Here is a 15628-nt window from a genome sequence, read left to right as displayed (position 1 = left end):
CCTGGTGGCAGCTCTAACATTTACCTATGAGGATTCCAGGAGGGACCAGACCATAGGAAGCTGTTAAAGGCCTGTCAACCCCCGGGTTCTGGTGAGTTGGAACCCCTTGTGGGGGTGTGTGGAGCACGAGGTGTTAAATCGAATGGTGAAAGTATAAAAAAGTGTAGCGCTATGAACTCAGAAAATTAAATGAATGAATTAAATGTATTCATTTAATTTTCTGAGTTCATAGCACTACACTTTTTTATACTTTTATCTATTACTTGGGTCTATAGGTGTGTTGGCCGCTGTTTACTCACATTTTATGCAGCGCTGTTTTATTTAGTTCTTTATGTTAAATCGAATGATGTACTCATCAAACCTGCTGCACACACTCTATTTACCCACTTAGAGACTCTATGTCCACTGTATTATACTTAGCTTTGCTCAAGCCTTTTTATATGTACATAGCAGAGACATTGTATTTACCTGTCAGTCGGTATAAGCCTTACTGAGAGGAGCGCCGCTTTGATGTTTTTAATTATTTCTCTTATAGAGTTATAATTTTATATCTATTTATTTTCTATTTTCCATCTGTCTGGTGGATCGGATGAAAACGGTCAAGCGGTCCCTTTTCATCCGATCTCCCCATAGAGGAGAGCAGGACTCTGACCGGTCCCCATCTCTGCACAGTGAGCGGAGATGGACCTGTCAGCTGCCTGCTCAGCAGGGATCAGGGGAGCGATCCCCACTGAGCAAGCGTAGTCCGTCAAACAGGTCTGCCCTGTGTGAAAGGGGCCTAAGGATCCTGTAAGGTATCATTAACCAGTTCCAGTCCGGGCTAATTCTGATATTCTTCTCCTACATGTAAAAATCACATTATTTATATGTGTGTGTGTATATGTGTATGTGTATATGTGTGTGTGTGTGTATATATATATATATATATATATATATATATATATATACATACATACATACATACATATACACACACACAGTCGTGGCCGAAATTGTTGGCACCCCAGAAATTTTTCCAGAAAATCAAGTATTTCTCACAGAAAAGTATTGCAGTAACACATGTTTTGCTATACACATGTTTATTCCCTTTGTGTGTATTGGAACAAAACAAAAAGAGGGAGGGAAAAAAAGCAAATTGGACATAATGTCACACAAAATTCTAAAAATGGGCTGGTCAAAATTCTTGGCACCCTTTCAAAATTGTGGATAAATAAGATGGTTCAAGCATGTAATGCTCTTTTAAACTCACCTGGGGCAAGTAACAGGTGTGGGCAATATAAATCACACCTGAAGGCAGATAAAGAGGAGAGAAGTTCACTAAGACCCCATTCACACAGGGACGACTTGTCAGGCGACCTAGTCGCCTGACAAGTCGCCTCCCGTTCTGTACTATGGAGCCGTTCTAAGGGGAGCGACGCAAGTCGCTCCGACTTAGAAAAAGGTTCCTGTACGACTTCGGGGGCGACTTGGGGCGACTTGCATAGACTTCTATGCAGAAGTCGTTTTGCAAGTCGCCCGGCCATTCGTTTGTAGGTCGCCTCGCTGAGGCGACCGGCAAGTCGTGTTGCCCCTGTGTGAATGGGGTCTTAGTCTTTGCATTGTGTGTCTGTGTGTGCCACACTAAGCATGGACAACAGAAAGAGGAGAAGAGAACGGTCTGAGGACTTGAGAACCAAAATTGTGGAAAAATATCAACAATCTCAAAGTTACAAGTCCATCTCCAGAGATCTAGATTTGCCTTTGTCCACAGTGCGCAACATTATCAAGAAGTTTGCAAACCATGGCACTGTAGCTAATCTCTCTGGGCATGGACGGAAGAGAAAAATTGATGAAAGGTTGCAACGCAGGATAGTCCAGATGGTGGATAAGCAGCCCCAAACTAGTTCCAAAGAAATTCAAGCTGTCCTGCAAGCTCAGGGAGCATCAGTGTCAGCGCGGACTATCCATCAACATTTAAATAAAATTAAACACTATGGCAGGAGTCCCAGGAGGACCCCACTGCTGACACAGAGACATAAAAAAGCAAGACTACAGTTTGCCAAAATGTACTTGAGTAAGCCAAAAATGGAATGAGGCCTACAAAGAAAAGAACACAGTACCTACAGTGAAATATGGTGGAGATTCAATGATGTTTTGGGGTTGTTTTTCTGCCTCTGGCACTGGGTGCCTTGAATGTGTGCAAGGCATCATGAAATCTGATGATTACCAAAGGATTTTGGGTCGCACTGTAGAGCCCAGTGTCAGAAAGCTGGGTTTGCGTCCGAGATCTTGGGTCTTCCAGCAGGACAATGACCCCAAACATACGTCAAACAGCACCCATAAATGGATGGCAACAAAGCGCTGGAGAGTTCTAAAGTGGCCAGCAATGAGTCCCGATCTAAATCCCATTGAACACCTGTGGAGAGATCTTAAAATTGCTCGCCCTTCCAATAAGAGAGACCTGGAGCAGTTTGCAAAGTAAGAGTGGTCCAAAATTCTGGGTGAGAGGTGTAAGAAGCTTATTGATGGTTATAGAAAGCGACTGATTTCAGTTACTTTTTCCAAAGGGTGTGCAACCAAATATTAAGTTAAGGGTGCCAAGAATTTTGACCAGCACAACTGTGTGTGTGTGTGTATGTATGTGTGTGTATATATATATATGTATTCAGACCCCCTTACATTTTTCACTCTTTGTTATATTGCAGCCATTTGCTAAAAATAATTTAAGTTCATTTTTTTTCATAATTAATGTACACACAGCACCCCATATTGACAGGAAAGCACAGAATTGTTGACATATTTGCAGATTTATTAAAAAAGAAAAACTGAAATATCACATGGTCCTAAGTATTCAGACCCTTTGCTCAGTATTTAGTATTTTATTTGATCTAATACAGCCATGAGTCTTTTTGGGAAAGATGCAACAATTTTTTCATACCTGGATTTGGGGATCCTCTGCCATTCCTCCTTGAAGATCCTCTCCAGTTCTGTCAGGTTGGATGGTAAAAGTTGGTGGACAGCCATTTTTAGGTCTCTCCAGAGATGCTCAATTGGGTTTAAGTCAGGGCTCTGGCTGGGCCATTCAAGAACAGTCACGGAGTTGTTGTGAAGCCACTCCTTCATTATTTTAGCTCTGTGCTTAGGGTCACTGTCTTGTTGGAAGGTAAACCTTCTGCCCAGTCTGAGGTCCTGAGCACTCTGGAGAAGGTTTTCGTCCAGGATATCCCTGTACTTGGCCGCGTTCATCTTTCCCTCAATTGCAACCAGTCGTCCTGTCCTTGCAGCTGAAAAACACCCCCACAGCATGATGCTGCCACCACCATGCTTCACGGTTGGGACTGTATTGGACAGGTGATGAGCAGTCCCTGGTTTTCTCCACAGATACCGCTTAGAATTAAGGCCAAAATGTTCTCTCTTGGTCTTATCAGACCAAAGAATCTTATTTCTCACCATCTTGGAGTCCTTCAGGCGTTTTTTTTTCTTAGCAAACTCCATGTGGGCTTTCATGTGTCTTGCACTGAGGAGAGGCTTCCATCGGGCCCCTCTGCCATAAAGCCCCGACTGGTGGAGGGCTGCAGTGATGGTTGACTTTCTAGAACTTTCTCCCATCTCCCGACTGCATCTCTGGAGCTCAGCCACAGTGATCTTTGAGTTCTTCTTTACCTCTCTCACCAAGGCTCTTCTCCCCCAATAGCTCAATTTGGCCGGACGGCCAGCTCTAGGAAGGGTTCTGGTTGCCCAAACGTCTTCCATTTAAGGATTATGAAGGCCACTGTGCTCTTAGGAACCTTAAGTGCAGCAGAAATGTTTTTGTAACCTTGGCCAGATCTGTGCCTTGCCAGATCTGTGCCTTGCCACAATTCTGTCTCTGAGCTCTTCAGGCAGTTCTTTCGACCTCATGATTCTCATTTGCTCTTACATGCACTGTGAGCTGTAAGGTCTTATATAGACAGGTGTGTGGCTTTCGTAATCAAGTCCAATCAGTATAATCAAACACAGCTGGACTCGAAGGTGTAGAACCATCTCAAGGATGATCAGAAGAAATGGACAGCACCATAGAGTTAAATATATGAGTGTCACAGCAAAGGGTCTGATTACTTAGGACCATGTGATATTTCAGTTTTTCTTTGTTAATAAATCTGCAAAAATGTCAACAATTCTGTGTTTTTCTGTCAATATGGGGTGCTGTGTGTACATTAATGAGGAAAAAAAATGATTTTAGCAAATGGCTGCAATATAACAGAGTGAAAAATTTAAGGGGGTCTGAATACTTTCCGTCCTCACTGTGTGTGTGTGTGTGTGTGTGTATATATACACACACACACACACATACATACATACATACATACATACATACACACAGTTGGGGTCATAAGTTTACATACCCTGGCAGAATGTATGATTTAATGGCCATTTTCAGAGAATATAAATTATAACACAAAAACTTTTCTTTCACTCATGGTTAGTGTTTGGCTGAAGCCATTTATTAGCAATCAAGATCGGTTGAGATCGGTTTGATCAGATGTTTTCAGATGCCGGTAACGGCTTGTTTACATGAAGCAGAAACTGTAAGTGACAAAATCTCCATCACTTACACTTTCTGACATCACACAGTGGGAGAAACAACATCCTCTCCTCTCACTGTGTCCCAGGAACCGGATGCTACCAGTCGCATCCTTACCAGGCTCCCCGGTAAAGACAGCGGTGGAAGAGAGAGGGGTCCCCTTCCACCACCTGTAAAAGTAGTCCAGCGGCTCTATATTCTCTCGGATTGCTTTTACTTTGTGCAGAATTGCCAGATCTAAAGAAAAAAAATTATACCTTTGACCATTGCTGCAGCAATGACAGATATCACCCTTCCCATCCAGGGACGTACAGGTACGTCCTATAAACAGGAAGTGGTTAAGAAAATATCATTTTTGACTTGCCTGTAAAATCCTTTACGTGGAGTACAGTGCACGACACAGGTCCCTCCCCTCCGTTATTATGGTTCACTCCTTATTGCTTGCTACTAAATGGAGGCTTGCTGGGAGTGGGAGGAGTTATGCTAAGATTGCCCTTATAACTTTGTTTTTCAGTGTCTAATCACCTGATGGTCTAAGAATAAGATCCTGTGCCCAGTAGTGTACTCCCTAAAAAGCACTTTACAGGCAAGTCAAAAATCATATTTGTCTATTAGCAGCCCTCCCACTTTCAAAAAGTGTGGCAGCATTTTTATACTTTAAAACCAAGCTGACCCCTTGAGTTGTTATTGTAAAGTAACCAAGCTGCATGTAAAAAATGTATATACACAACTGTGAGGTGCCCTCGTCTATAGTGAAATCAAAAATAAATACTAAATAAATAAATACAAATGGCACTGTGATCAATATGTGACAATATACATCTACACTACTGTGCATCCAAATGTCACAAAATTATATATCACCAGTCCACATGCTTATAATATCTCTGTGTCTTCCACATTTCATTATAAATCCAGAAAATAACAATAATGAATTAATAACACAATAAGTCCCACAATTGAAATCATCCACTGCATGCTCAGGTATTATAAGTATCCTCACCGTCATGCAATGTGTATCCCATCACCTCCACTCAAATGCGCTCACCTCAACATTTGGACCCAATAACAATCTTATCAATAATCCTTCCCTGAGGAAGTCACAAGGACAGTGATGTAACGTGTGGGAGGAGCCGGGTGACACCGACAGCTGCCAGGTGTTTGGATAGTGGCTGCACAAAAAGCGCATTAGACCTAACCACATATGCTATAAGGTCCAAGTGTTGAGGTGAGTGAAGGTGACGGGATACACATTGCATGACGGTGAGGATACTTCTAATACTTAAGCACGCAGTGGATGATTTAATTTGTGGGACTTATTGTGTTATTAGTAATAATGTTATTTTACGGATTTATAAAGAAATGTGGAAGACCAAGATAATATAAGTATGCGGACTGGTGATATATAATTTCATGTCATTTGAATGCACAGTAATGTAGATGTTTATTGTTAAATATTAATCACAGTGCCGTTTGTATTTATTTTGATTTCACTATAAAAGTTGCATTGCATAGTCGTATATACATTTTGTCATTTTCATGCTTGAACGCATATGTGAGTGGCACCCTCTTTTTTCCCACATATAACATATAACACATATAAATAGTGTGTATTTAGGATATTACAATTTCGTTTTTGAGGTAGTGCGGAAGTGATCACATTTTATATTACAAGCTGCATGTACAGTAATAAATCTGACCTTCTTTTACTCTTTGTTTACCTGGTAAGTGCTGCAGCAAGGGTTTAACCACATGAGCTCTGGAAGATTTTACCCTCTTCATGACCAGGCCATTTTTTGCTTTTTAGCAGTGCGCTACTTTAACTGGGTACAGCGCTGCATGACCACGCAATTACCAAACAAAATTTGTATCTTTTTTTTTTTTTACACAAATATTGCTTTCTCTTGGTTGTATTTGATCACCACTGGGATTTTTTATTTTTTGCGATATGTACAAAAAAAATGAAAATTTTGAATAAAAACTATATTAATTTCTGCTATACAACATATCCAATAAACATTTAAAAAAAAAAATCTAATTTCTTTACAAATTTTGGCCAAAATGTATCCTGCTACATGTCTTTGATTAAAAAAATAATCTTAAGTGTATATAGCTTGGTATGCGTGAAAGTTATAGCGTCTACGAACTTTGGTAACTATATTGGAATTTTTTTTATTATATATATATATATATATATACACATACATACATACATACTAGTAATGACAGTGATCAGCGACTTATAATGGGACTCCGATAGTGTGGCGGCCAATCTGACACTAACTGACGCTGGGAGAACTAACTGCCAGTGACACTAATACGGTGATCAATGCTAATACTATACACTGTGACTGTACTAATGACACTGGTTGGGAAGGGGATAACATCTAGGGTGATCAAGGGGGTTAAATGTGCGCCTAACAACGTGCGTGTGTATTATGTGCTGCTTTAACTAACCAATCTCTTTGTTTCTTATCCCCGCTTTGAAGGGATAATCTGCTTTACAGATGCCAATAAAAACTTAGCTGGAGTTGGTCTTTAGCTGGTTCTCTTTAAACAAAACCAACATATTTGATATCAGTACCTATAGAGAAGATTTCTTTTATCCCAGAGTTCTTCCTAAAGGTTTCCTTCCTGTGGCTCTGGCAGAAAGTTTTTTCTCAGCATTCAGGAGTTTTAGTGATTCTCACCTCTGGGCAGAAATTGTGTTGGTGGCTCAATAAAGGACGCTGAGCCAGGCAGGAGCCTGAGAATGAGTAATGAGAAGTAATTCTCCCATTTAAATTCTTATTCTAAACAGCTTTCCCTCTGAACCATTTACCAATAGTGCCTAATTCTATTCCAAAAATAAATGCCGAGTTGAATCCATTGCAGAGCAGGAACACTTTGATCCATGTGTGAAGTCTCCTGAATATATTAAATATCTTTGATTACACCACAATCAAGGTTTAATTGCCAATATAGCTCAACACAGAGTTGTGCATTGCATTTGGGAAAAGGCTGTTCTGTGTCACATCTAAAAGCCTTTAACACCTTCTGCTTCTGAGAGTTATCGTTTACCGGAAGGTGATGGGGTCTACTTGACTCACATAATTGAAATTTGACGTGTAAAATTATGTACTGCCCCTATGTCTTCAGAGAAGAAAAATCATTTCAGTAGGAAATGGTATCATGGAACATCTTTTAATATAAAAGGGAAAGTATGGGTCTTTTTAGCACAACTTTTTGTGTTATTTTTGCAGTGTTAACTTTAAAGTGGTTCTAAAGGCTGAAGGTTTTTTTTACCTTAATGCATTCTCTACATCGGGGGTAGGCAGTGGCGGTGCATTCATAAGGGCGTATGGCACTGCCCCCTCTCTCCAGCCACCCCCTCTATGCCCAATGGATAGATTCATGCATTGCATGAATCTATCCATGGCCGCCGCTGCCATCCCCTATTCAGGCGGGGTGGCAGCTGCCAGATGTTGTGTAGTTCAATTACACGCCCACTAAGACATGTGCCCTTGTATACTAGTTTTATTGTGACAGGGATCAGAAAGACCATAGACCGTGCAGATGCTATTTTTCAATTGTGTATACCCAATCATGAATATTGGTGGACTCCTTAATCTTATGTGATTAATGTGTATAAATATGTTACTACCAGATATTACCGTTTTAGAAATTAGCACCACGGAAGTGTGCATTTCTTTGTATATGAAATTCAATGTATGTAAACATGTATCTGTGTTTTATTAAATATTTTACTATCCACCACTCTATTCATTTTGTTACCATGAGCTTCATATAAAGTCCCACGTTGCATCTTTGCTGCTTTTTTCTGCTGCATTTCTGCTCCTTTTCCTCACATTTTTTTTTTACAAATAAATATGTAAAAAGTGTGGTGTGCATTTGTATTCATCCCCTTTACTCTGATACCCCTAACTAAAATCTAGTGGAAACAATTGCCTTTAGAAGTCACCTAATTAGTAAATAGAGTCCACCTGTGTGTAATTTAATCTCAGTATAAATACAGCTGTTCTGTGAAGCCCTCAGGAGGTTTGTTAGAGAGCCTTAGTGGACAAACCGCATCATGAATGCCAAGGAACACACCAGACAGGTCAGGGATAAAGTTGTGGAGAAATTTAAAGCAGAATTAGGTTATAAAAAAAATATCCCAAGCTTTGAACATCTCACAGAGCACTGTTCAATCCATAATCTGAAAATGGAAAGAGTATGGCACAACTGCAAACCTACCAAGACATGGCCGTCCACCCAAACTGACAGGCCGGGCAAGGAGAGCATTAATCAGAGAAGCAGCTAAGAGGCCCATGGTAACTCTGGGCGAGCTGCAGAGATCCACAGCTCAGGTGGGAGAATCTGTCCACAGGACAACTATTAGCCGTGTACTCCACAAATCTGGCCTTAATGGAAGAGTGGCAAGAAGAAAGCCATTGTTGAGAGAGCCATAAGAAGTCCCCTTTGCAATTTGCGAGAAGCCATGTGGGGACACAGCAAACATGTGGAAGAAGGTGCTCTGGTCAGCTGAGACAAAAATTGAACTCTTTGGCCTAAAAGCAAAACGCTATGTGTGGCAAAAACTAACACTGCACATCACACTGAACACACCATCCCCACCATGAAACATGGTGGTGGCAGCATCATGTTGTGGAGATGCTTTTCTTCAGCAGGGACAGGGAAGCTGGTCAGAGCTGATGGGAAGATGGATGGAGCCAAATACAGGGCAATATTAGAAGAAAACCTGTTAGAGTCTGCAAAATATTTGAGACTGGGGCGGAGGTTCACCTTCCATCAGAACAACGACCCTAAACATACAGCCAGAGCTACAATGGAATGGTTTAGATCAAAGCATATTCATGTGTTAGAATGGTCCAGACCTAAATCCAATTGAGAATCTGTGGCAAGACTTGAAAATTGCTGTTCATAGATGCTCTCCATCCAATCTGACAGAGCTTGAGCTATTTTGCTAACAAAAATGGGCAAAAATGTCACTCTCTAGATTTGCAAAGCTGGTAGAGACATCCCCAAAAAAGACTTGCAGCTGTAATTGCAGCAAAAGGGGGTTCTACAAAGTATTGACTCAGGGGGGCTGAATACAAATGCACGCCACACTTTTCACATATTTATTTGTAAAATATGTTGAAAATCATTTATCATTTTCCTTCCGCTTCACAATTATGTGCCACTTTGTGTTGGTCTATTACATAAAATCCCAATAAAATACATTTACGTTTTTGGTTATAACATGACAAAATGTGGAAAATTTCAAGGGGTATGAATACTTTTTTAAGCTACTGTACATGATAAAGCTTGTCATCCACCCCCTGCCTGTGATTGGACAAAGAAAGAGAAGCAGCACACTGGTAGGGTCATACCTATGCTCTCTCATCCTGTACTCATGGTCAAACTGTTGTCCGACAGCACTGTGCAAAGCAGTAATGCTCCAAGTAAGCGTTGTCCCTTCCTCTCTCAGGCATGATGTGCAGGGCATTACAGGAGACTGATATCAAGATATTTCTATTTCTGATTCTTCTAATTCCTTTTAAGGATTTTTAAATGATTATATAACTGGATAAACTTTTTATATATGCCTTTAACCTAACAAGGCCCTAACATGTAACTTATATTGTAGCTTGTATTGCCCCCAGTCCCCCCACCAGCCTTATTCCTATTTGTCCCCAAACCAGCAAGAAGTTGCCTAAAACTGGCCAAAAAAAGGATCGAAATTTGGCCAGTTCTGCAGGCAGCAGCTGAATTTCCATCCACCTTTGGTCATTACCATTTGTGAGATGTCACCCTAATGATGACTTCTCATGAACGGGCATGTTGGAAATTTTTTGTTCAATTAGCGCTGCAGCCAGTTGACTGCAACTGATCCGTGTTTTCTGAAGTCTCCCCGCTGGCAATAGCACAATGGTGAGGATTCCTCCATACACCTCACTTGTGTGGATGGGGTAATCCTCTCATTTCTTTTTCGATCAACTCGCTGGCTGATAGAAAAAAACTGACCCATGTATGTCCAGCTTAAAGAGGAGTTCCAGGCTCCTGCGGAAAAAAATCAAAGTCAGCAGATACAAATACTGTAGCTGCTGACTTTTCATTTAAGACACTTACCTGTCCAGGAATCCAGTGGTGTCTTCACCCGAGCCGACTTTTTAATCGCCTATCAGGTACTGCCGCTGCCATCTCCACTAAGAGAGACCGGCAGTGAAGCCTTGTGGCTCCCTACTGCGCATGCGCAGAGCATGCTGCGCTCTTATTGGGGAAGGAGGAGGGGGCCAAACTGGTCAAAACCAGGTACCTGCTCCCCCCTCCCCCCCCCCAAAAGGTGCCTAATGTGGCAGCGTTGGGGGGGGGGGGGGGACAGACAAGCGGAGCTTCCCCTTTTGGGTTGAGTTCCACTTTGAGTCACGCAACTACTTATCTAAATCATCCGAGCTGGGCCCGCAGATGAGCTGTGCAGTTCAAACTCCACTTGTGTGCAGGGTGTGAAATCTTCATTAGATTAGAGATTGCACAGTGTATGCAAGGGCCAGGCAGGACAAGTGGTTGTGTGACTTCATTATCTTATGTCTTGCTGCATTGGTTACATGTAAAGCTGGGTTAACACTGATGCGAACTGGATGCGGATCCAATTCGCATGTCAGGAGCCTTTGACTGGCTCTCAATGGAGCTGGTTCACACACCTCCAGGGCGGCTGCGGAGCACATTGCACAGGGATACGAATTCAGGCAAAAACTGGGGCCTGATTCGTCCCTAAAACTAAATATAGCGCTGCTTTACCGTCGTTTTAGCGGTGCTAGCGGGGCGTGCCGAAAAAGGGTTAAAACCGCCCGCAAAGCGCCGCTGCAGCAGCGCTTTGCGGGCGGGTTTGCAGCGATGCCCCATTGTTTTCAATGGGAAGGGGCTCTTTAGGAGCGGTAAATACACCGCTCCCAATGCGCTCCAAAGATGCGGCTTGCAGGACTTTTATGACCGCCCTGCAAGCGCCCTCGGGGCTTTCACACTGGAGTGCATTGAGCAGCTCTTTCGGGGCAATTTGCAGGCGCTATTTTTAGCACTGCAAACCGCCTCAGTGTGAAAGGAGCCTTAGGGATAGCCCATTCACTCCAAAATCGAATGTTAAAAGCACACGTTATTTGATCTACTTTCAAACGACATTAACCATCGCATCCCATGGAATTTTCATACAATTTTCGTACAAAGATATATGGCCAGCTTAAGACTTGGGGCAGAGGAATAATGATACACAGTAAGGCAGCCCATAGATGGGTCAGTTTTTTTTTTTTTTTTTTTTGTTCAACCAGCGGGTTGAACAAAAAAAACTGATCCGAATCCCCCATCCACACATTTGAGGTGGGGGTAATCCTCCCGCTGTGCCTTTGTATTCTAACAGAGGGGAGACTTCCCTCCTATTGACAATACACTGATCAGTGCTACAGGCTATAGCAGTGCTGATCGTGGAGACATTTTCCAACTGGCTGGTTGAACAGAAGTCGATCAGTAGTTTGACTTCTGTTCAAACACAGTGCTCATACATGGATCGAAAGTTGTCTGGTCCCTGCTGAATTGTGACTGACTTTACTGTACATGCACCAAAAGATAAAGTCTCTAAAACCACATAGTTATCAGTGCAGAAATAATCCCACGCTTAATCCTTACAGTTCTTCTCTCTTTTCTTACACTGACAATATCTTGGCACTGATACTGCCGTAATACAGTATATATTTTGTGTGTGTATAAGTGTTGTATATAATAAAGACTGAGAAAGCAATATTTAACAAAGTGCAGGTCGTAAACTATTGATACCTTGTGTTAGTGCTTCTTCCTATCAATACTTGTAATAAAAGCTTGTTACCGCTGCAAAGACCTGGAGAATAAAAAATCATCTAAGCATGTAAAACAATTCCCTGCAGAACGGCTTTCAAATGATTGTCAAACACAACACACGTGGAACGCTACTAAAGTATGTTACGGTACATTTCATTTGATTCCTTTTGGCTCCAGCAAGGTACACAAACCCTCTGCAGTCATTGCAATATAATGGGAAATATACAGAGTTAGATGGGCAGCTGCCAGCGTACGGCATGTTCCCCCCAAAAATATTTTTTTTTGCCAAGCAACTAGTGCCAACCTCACTCCAAGCCAGATTTCCGGGCTTCTTACTGCAATTGTGCCTGGAATAGCTGTTTATGCAGTATTACAACATTTACCCTGCCGGCTATGGGTGCGTGTTTGACTGACGCCTCCAGATTGGTAAATTATTTGCCTCAGATTATTATAAGATCTTAAAACCAAATTGAAGCTTCATGCTTTTTTTTTTTTTTTTTTTTTAAATCTAGCATCACTCTTCTAAACATAAGAAAAGGAGCAGAGGCTGCTCCCAAATAATGAAAAGCCACTTCTGACCGTTCTAGAATTATAATGGCGCAGGAAGCCTAGTTAATTCCCCTGTCTGTGTGGAGCCCCCAGGAGAGGTGCGCTGTCACTTGTAAATACAGAAGCAGGGCTTCTGTGTTTACTCATGAAAGTGGTGGTCAGAGGACCAGCGTGGGATGTAACAGAATGTAGTTCCACCACATTCTGGCTGAAAAAAAGCCCATATGATAATAAAATGACAAGATTGTTGGTGTGCCACCATCATATGTTAGATGGGTCGGTCGGGAATAAAGCACAATTATGTTCAACCAATATGAAGGCAGAGTATGAGGAATGTCCAAAAATCAGGGATGAGATCACGTTTCAGACACAGTTGGTAAACTGTAATCTTCACAAAGCTATAAGGATTAACAAACTATTTTTACTATGTTGTATTTAGTAATAGAGCTGAATATATATATATATATATATATACACACACACACACACACACTCAATATATACAGTGGGGACAGAAATTATTCAGACCCCCTTAAATTTTTCACTCTTTGTTATATTGCAGCCATTTGCTAAAATCATTTAAGTTCATTTTTTTCCTCATTAATGTACACACAGCACCCCATATTGAGAGAAAAACACAGAATTGTTCACATTTTTGCAGATTTATTAAAAAAGAAAAACTGAAATATCACCTGGTCCTAAGTATTCAGACCCTTTGCTGTGACACTCATATATTTAACTCAGGTGCTGTCCATTTCTTCTGATCATCCTTGAGATGGTTCTACACCAGTGATGGCGAACCTTGGCACCCCAGATGTTTTGGAACTGCATTTCCCATGATGCTCATGCACTAAGCAGTGTAGTTGAGCATCATGGGAAATGTAGTCACAAAACATCTGGGGTGCCAAGGTTCACCATCACTGTTCTACACCTTCATTTGAGTCCAGCTGTGTTTGATTATACTGACTGGACTTGATTAGGAAAGCCACAGACCTGTCTATATAAGTCCTTACAGCTCACAGTGCATGTCAGAGCAAATGAGAATCATGAGGTCAAAGGAACTGCCTGAAGAGCTCAGAGACAGAATTGTGGCAAGGCACAGATCTGGCCAAGGTTACAAAAAAAGTTCTGCTGCACTTAAGGTTCCTAAGAGCAGACTGGGCCGAAGGTTTATTTTCCAACAAGACAATGACCCTAAGCACACAGCTAAAATAACGAAGGAGTGGCTTCACAACAACTCTGTGACTGTTCTTGAATGGCCCAGCCAGAGCCCTTACTTAAACCCAATTAAGCATCTCTGGAGAGACCTAAAAATGGCTGTCCACCAATGTTTACCATCCAACCTGATAGAACTGGAGAGGATCTGCAAGGAGGGATGGCAGAGGATCCCCAAATCCAGGTGTGAAAAACTTGTTGCATCTTTCCCAAAAAGACTCATGACTGTATTAGATCAAAAGGGTGCTTCTACTAAATACTGAGCAAAGGGTCTGAATACTTAGGACCATGTGATATTTCAGTTTTTCTTTTTTAATAAATCTGCAAAAATGTCAACAATTCTGTGTTTTTCTGTCAATATGGGGTGCTGTGTGTACATTAATGAGGAAAAAAAATGAACTTAAATGATTTTAGCAAATGGCTGCAATATAACAACGAGTGAAAAATTTAAGGGTGTCTGAATACTTTTCGTCCCCACTGTATACACACACACACATATTATATATACATATACACACACACATTTTTTTAACACTCCACTTCCTGTTTTAATTGCCATTTACGCAGTTTAATAATGTATAATGAAATTAAAGCATAAAACAAGCAAATTAATATAAAATTAAATCACAGAATTCTTGTATTAAAATGTAATATACATTTTTGACACATCAGAGTATCCACCTTTTGCATATACAGCGGGTAAAATAAGTATCGAACATGTAATTATTTTTCTGGGTAAATCTATTTTTAAAGGTGCTATTGACATGAAATATACACCACGTCAGTGACAACCCATGCAATCCATACATACAAAGAAAGAGACCAAAACAAATAATTTCAGAAATTAAGTTATGTGCAATAAAATGTAATGACACAGGGAAAAAGTATTGAGCATGCTAACTGAAATGTATTTAATACTATATACAAAATCCTTTGTTGGTAATGACAGCTTCAAGACGCCTCCTGTATGGAGAAACTCGTCACATGCATTGCTCAGGTGTGATTTTGGCTCATTCTTCCGCCCAATCAGTCTTCAAATCTTGAAGGTTCTGTGGGCCTTAACTATTAACTCTGATTTTTAGTTCTTTCCATAGATTTTCTATTGAATTCAAGTCAGGTGACTTGCTGAGCCATTCTAGCAGCTTTATTTTTTTTCTTTGAAACCAACTTAGACTTTCCTTGGCTTTGTGTTTGGGATCATTGGCCTCCTGAAATGTCCACCTTTTTTTTCATCTTCATCATCCAGGTAGATGGCAGCAGATTTTTATCAAGAATGTCTTGGTACATTTTTCCATTCATCCTTCCTTCAATGATATGAAGTTTGCCAGTACCGTATGCTGAAAAACAGCCCCAACACCATGATGTTCCCACCTCCAAACTTCACTGTTGGTATTGGGTTGATGTGAGTTGCCATTTGACCTTCAAACATGGTGTTTATTATGGCATCCAAAGAGTTCAATGTTGGTCTCATCTGACCAGACTATATTCTCC

This window comes from Aquarana catesbeiana, linkage group LG09, assembly GCF_042186555.1.
Source record: "Aquarana catesbeiana isolate 2022-GZ linkage group LG09, ASM4218655v1, whole genome shotgun sequence".
In the NCBI taxonomy this organism is placed as follows: Eukaryota; Metazoa; Chordata; class Amphibia; order Anura; family Ranidae; genus Aquarana; species Aquarana catesbeiana.
Note: the sequence above shows the minus strand (reverse complement) of the source record.